This window comes from Ailuropoda melanoleuca, chromosome 2 (assembly GCF_002007445.2).
Source record: "Ailuropoda melanoleuca isolate Jingjing chromosome 2, ASM200744v2, whole genome shotgun sequence".
Lineage (NCBI taxonomy): Eukaryota > Metazoa > Chordata > Mammalia > Carnivora > Ursidae > Ailuropoda > Ailuropoda melanoleuca.
The window spans coordinates 163084397-163090203 of record NC_048219.1 but is presented as its reverse complement, the minus strand read 5'-3'; the positions used below and the strand labels follow the sequence as shown (position 1 = coordinate 163090203).

The 5807-nt window shown below is 42.9% G+C and overlaps 1 pseudogene; it reads right to left on the bottom strand.

Annotated features, from left to right (window-relative positions):
* Positions 1-354: 354 nt before the first annotated feature.
* LOC100478839 lies at positions 355-4179 on the bottom strand (annotated as a pseudogene).
* Between the last annotated feature and the right edge of the window lie 1628 nt (positions 4180-5807).

Genomic DNA, 5807 nt, shown 5'->3' with positions numbered 1-5807 from the left:
GTTGCCATGAGGAAGAAACACAGGGATCTTCAAAGTTTCTCTTCCAATCAACATACATACATACATATATACACATATATGCAGATGTGTTCATCTCCTGCTTTTTAAACTACATATATGCATTTATATACTCCTCTACACAAAAAAAATTCGTAATAAATTTTTTAGGTTATGTTTAAAAGCAATCACAAAACCCAGGATTAAGGTAATAGGCATGGGTATAGTATGGCTTATGCTTGCCATTACGGTAAAGAGCTCAAGTCACTGATTGATCTTTGGTTATATCCATATTCTTTTGATAGGTAATAAGATTTATCAGTGGGCATGAATAAGGAAGGGGCAGTGCCAAGGTTCTCATGAGTGCAGTGCCTACAGTTTGTCTAGGCCATTATTAGGGATGTATTTGATCCCACAGTCATCTGGGATGAGCAGCTTTTCAACCACCATGTCTTCAAATTCATTTACATTAAACTCAATAAAGCACCACTTCTCGGTGATGTGATTTTCTGCAGGCAAGGGAACTTGAACTTGGCCCTATACAGGCCCTCAACCACATGTTTCTTGTCTGCAGTTTGGTATGGATGGACATAATGACTTTGTCAATATGGACCCTGGCCACTCTGAAGGCACCACTCATAACTGTCTGTAGCCCATTGGTTCCAGCATTGGTTCCAGCACAAGACAACATCTTATTGATACAGATGATGTGGAGGGGTGGAGCCATACTTGGATGTGAAAGCCATATTTGCCACAGCTTTTCACCATGTACTTGTTGGCACAGACAGAGGAAGACTACACGGCTGCAAAAGAGAGTTGTTCGTATTCATCTGACACCATGTGGCCATGGTGTGGTAACGCATCTGCTTTTGCCTTCTTCCATCCCAGGTCAAAGATGTGGATCTTGGCATCAGGGACATCTCTGCAGAAGGGAGACGTTAGGTATGGCTTGTTCTTACAATATCAGTAACACCAGCAGTGCAGTGACCCATAGCAACACCATAAAATTCTGTGGGGTACCAATGGGAAAGAAGAGGTTGTATCCACATTTTTTTGTAATGTCTTTGTTTGGGAAGGAATTCTTTTACACAAAACCACCAGTTATTTGGGCTATAATTTTATTTTTTAAAAAACCCAAGTTTTAAATATTAAGGCAGGAGTTGTTCTTTGGGCATAAATATGAAGGAGCTTCAGTCTACATACTACAGATATGTTATAGCACAAGCAGGCACTCAGCTAACGTCAAAAAGTGAGATGTTGATTTTTCTCTTCCTCTTCTATCCCTTTTCCTTGAAGATAGTGGCATGGCCAGGGGCCAAAGATGTGACAATCAAGGAGGTAGCAACATGGTTGGGATGTTGATTAAATATAAGTAGTTGAGCACATCAATACATATATTGATCATAATACTAGTCAGGTTCTCAATGACATACAAGGCAATGTTAGCTGCTAGGGTGGGAAGAGCTCCTATTTTGGAGAACAGGAAAGCAAGCATACTGGGAGGTACAAATTTAGCACGGTGTTCAGTGACCTTTTGAGCTTTGTATTGGTTTCTTATTGCTGCTGTAACAAATTACCAATTACTTGGTGGCTTAAGACAACACAAATTTATTATCTTAAATGGTAGAGGTCAGAACTCTGATATGGATTTCACTGGGCTAAAATCAAGGTGTCAGCAAGGCCACACTCCTTCGGGGGGCTCTAGGAGAAAATCTACTTCCTCGCATTTTCCAGCTTCTAGAGGCTGCCTGCATTCTTTGATCATGATCCCTTCCCCCTGCCCTTCAAAGCCAGCAGTGTAGCATCAAATCTCTCTCTCTCTCTCTCTCTCTCTCTCTCTCTCTCTGACCTCTGTTTCCATTGCCACAGCTCCTACTCTGCCTCTGCCTCGGTCATCACATCCACCTTCTGTGAATCTGGTTTGAGACATGGGCATCTTTGGTGGCGAGGATTATTCTTTCTATCACATGCTATGACTCTGCAATGAGAATAGTTAAAAAAAAAAAGTTGTACTTTTCTATGGCTGCTGGGCGGGGGTGGGAAGGCATTCAGGAAGCAGAGGATTTGGTTTTTCCAAGACTATAACCCTGCCAGCCCTGGAGGGAGAAAAGGAAAGAAGGTAATTCTAGTAATGGATCTTAGAATCTTAAGTTGGATAGAAAAGGAAGAGAAGACCTGGTGGAGATAGAAGGGAGACCTGTTAATGAGATAAGGCCAATGGGCTAAAGATCTCACAGGGTCGAGGAACTGCTGAACGGGATGCCTACAACAGACTAGTGGATGCGAGGAGTCAAGATTTCAGCCGCATTCATTCATGATGTGGATGAAGTCACATCTTGAATGTGGTGTGAAGGTGTGACCCCAGGAAAGGACAGCTGAGGTGGGACAAAAAGAACATTTACTGGATGCAAGAGCATCACTTCCAAGTATTTTAGGAAAGCTGTAAAAAGGAAACTCATTGAATTAAGAAGGTGAGGGTGATGTCTGTCAACAAGTGCAGCCCATGGGACCGGGGGGCGGGGGGGGGCGGATTTCCCTATTTCCCTAGCAGGCTTACTTTACCGATCCTGTAGATTTGGCTTATTAGCAAAGCTAAAAGCAAAGTGGGTATTATTAAAAAATTAAAATCATTCTATACTAAATCTTGTCATGGACTGCTAGACATTTGGGTTAGTGTAATGAGCTAAATTGTGTCCCCCAAAATTTATGTGTTGAACCTCTTACCTCTATTACCTCTAAGTGTGACTACATTTGGAGATTGGGCCTTTAAAAAGGTGATAAAGTTAAAGCGAGGAAGACAGACTGGGCTCCAACTCCATCTAATTGGTGTCCTTATAAGAGGAGGAAATTTGGACACCCAAAAAGAGAAAGACCGCGGCCGCACTTGCACAGAGAAAAGACCATGTGAGGACACGGTGAGTAGGCAAGCATCCATCTGCAAGTTGAGGAGCGAGGCCTCAGGAAACCAAACATGAAACCTTAATCGTGGACTTCATGGGTTCCACAACTGTGAGAAAATTCTTGTTGCTAAGCCATTTAGTCTGTGGTATTTTGTTATGGCAGCCCCAGCAAACTAATGTACCTCGTTTGTTTTAGAGATTATGATTTAGAAATTGTTCCTAATTTTAACACTACTTTAGAAAGTTCTATCTGGAAAGTTCTTTTTTAGGATCTCAAGATTCATTCTATTTTCCTTCATCTTGGATTCTCTGAATCTTAATGAAGGGGGCGCTGAGAAGTATTTGTGTGAGTGGAGGAAAGGTAGGTGGTGACCCATTCCGCAATGGCCACCAGACTTCGCTTCAGTCTGCATGGATGCAGGCTTGGTCCATGGAGACTATATTGTGAAATGCTCATCGGCAAAAACACACACCAAGTCTTTTCCACAGTCTGTGTCTGGAAAAGTTTGAGTGCAAGCTGGCAGTAATTTAAGAATAACCTAGGAGTCCAAGTTCTTTTTTGCCTTCCTCTACCACATGTCTTCCTTGTGGCAACTGATTTTCCATTGGCAGGCAGACAAAGGTTTTGTCATATTTGAGTTAAGGTGTTCCTGCTAAAACATCCAGGAAAACAGCAGGAGTAGAAGAGGAGGTCGCACAGGCCTAAGCAGCAAAAAGGGAAACACGCAAATTAAACGTTCTATAAAAGATGGCTTGACAAGATGACCCACATTGTACTACAAACACATTAGAGAGGCAATTTTATCTATTGGAAATGTTACAATGGGAACATAATGTTATGACATCGTGTAGTTCAACTTTTGCTTCTTAGCTACCGTGACATTAATTTGTAGATACCTTTCTCCTCTCTCCGATCTTGAAGTATTTATAGAAACTACCAAGCTTTTGGCCTCCAAGCAACTTGTGGATTTCCCATAGGAAAAAAAAAAAAAAGAGTGGAAATTGGTCAGTAAACACAAATCGAGTGAGAGTTTCGGTGTTGTTTACTTCCCCTGTCGCCAATCTGACTCATCACCGGTAGCAGAACTCTTTTGTAAGGATCTGCACCTGGTGCAGTCAGTTGAAACAGGCCCTCCACATGGTTCACTGTAACAACCTTGAGCACAACGTCTGCAGCACTCATCAGATAGCACACTCCATCTTTACGGTGTCCCATGAGGCCTTCCCACTGCTCCACCAGCGAATGCACCAGGTGCTGGGTAGATGCTGTCATCCAGAACATGTCTGGATGCTCCATTCAATGCCCAAGAGGCTGTGTATAAATAGTAGTCCTGCCACAAATGCCTCCCATTGCCAAAAATACATGGCAAGAAAAGTGTGTGTAGGGGCGCCAGGGTGGCACAGTCGTTAAGCGTTTGCCTTCAGCTCAGGGCGTGATCCCAGTGTTATGGGATCGAGCCCCGACTCAGGCTCCTCCGCTGAGAGCCTGCTTCTTCCTCTCCCACTCCCCCTGCTTGTGTTCCCTCTCTCGCTGGCTGTCACTATCTCTGTCAAATAAATAAATAAAATCTTTTAAAAAAAGAAGAAAGAAAGAAAGAAAAGTGTGTGTGTTTGAATGTGTACAGCACAAAGGGGTGCGTGCATTTTTTTAAAAGACTTATTTATTTATGAGACAGAGGGTGAGCAAGCAGGGGGAGGGGCAGAGGGAGAGAGAGAATCCTGAAGCAGACTCTGTGCTGAGCATGGAGCCTGGCCCAGGCCTCGATCCCAGGACCCTGAGATCATGACCTGAGCTGAAGTCAAGAGTCAGACTCCAAACTGACTGTGCCATCCAGCATCCTGTGTACATGTATTTTTTTTTAAAGCTTTTATTTATTTATTTATTTGACAGAGATAGAGACAGCCAGCGAGAGAGGGAACACAAGCAGGGGGAGTGGGAGAGCTCATAGCGGAGGAGCCTGATGTGGGGCTCGATCCCACAACGCCGGGATCACGCCCTGAGCCGCAGGCAGACGCTTAACTGCTGTGCCACCCAGGCGCCCCTGTGTACATGTATTTTTAAACAAATAACAGAGATAAAGGCATAATTATCACTCTTTCCTCCTTCACATTAGAGTCTCTTGTGCTACGAGAAAACCAATCTCAATATGTTACATAAATCATAGAACCCAGCCCTTCTTTTTACAAATGAGGCCCAAAGACTGTTCCATGTCTCGTGGAAGGTCACAATGATTTCTTAGTATTTCATCAAACATACCTGCTAGAGGTTTACAGGCCCTGGGTCCCACAAGTTCTGATTCAGTGAGCCTGTGTAAATCTACATTTCATGTGCAAAAATCCACATTTTATGTGTAAAAATCTACATTTTAACAAGCACCCCTGGTAATTCTATGCAGGTGAGACACACTGGGATAATTAAGGCCACGTCTCAGTCAGTGGTCTCTCCTGTGGCAGCAAGCTACCTGTGGCTTCAATAGCCCAAAGATCCCTGGTTACATATAGCTTCACAATAACATTCTTGTTTAAATCATAAATCTCTGGAACTCATGTTGGACCATATCTGCTATAGCATGGCTCACAGCCAACTAAAAAGTTTGTAATTATTTATTCAGAGAGCAGTAAAGAGATGTTAATAATAAATATTTTATTTATAAAAGTATGAAACCATAGAGATAAAATAGTAAAATAGGTAGCACTTGGAACACTGGACTAACTACATTAAAGCAAATGCCTTTTAAACAAAGTTGGAGTTGAAAAATGTTTCCCCTTCTTCCTCCAAAGTCCCAGATTTAACCATTGTCAGCTGATGAGCATAGGAAGGGACAACATGTCAGGGAGAGGCTACTGGTGTGGGACAATGGAAGAACACACCCCAGGAGTCGGGCAATGTGGCTATTGACTTCAGCTGCC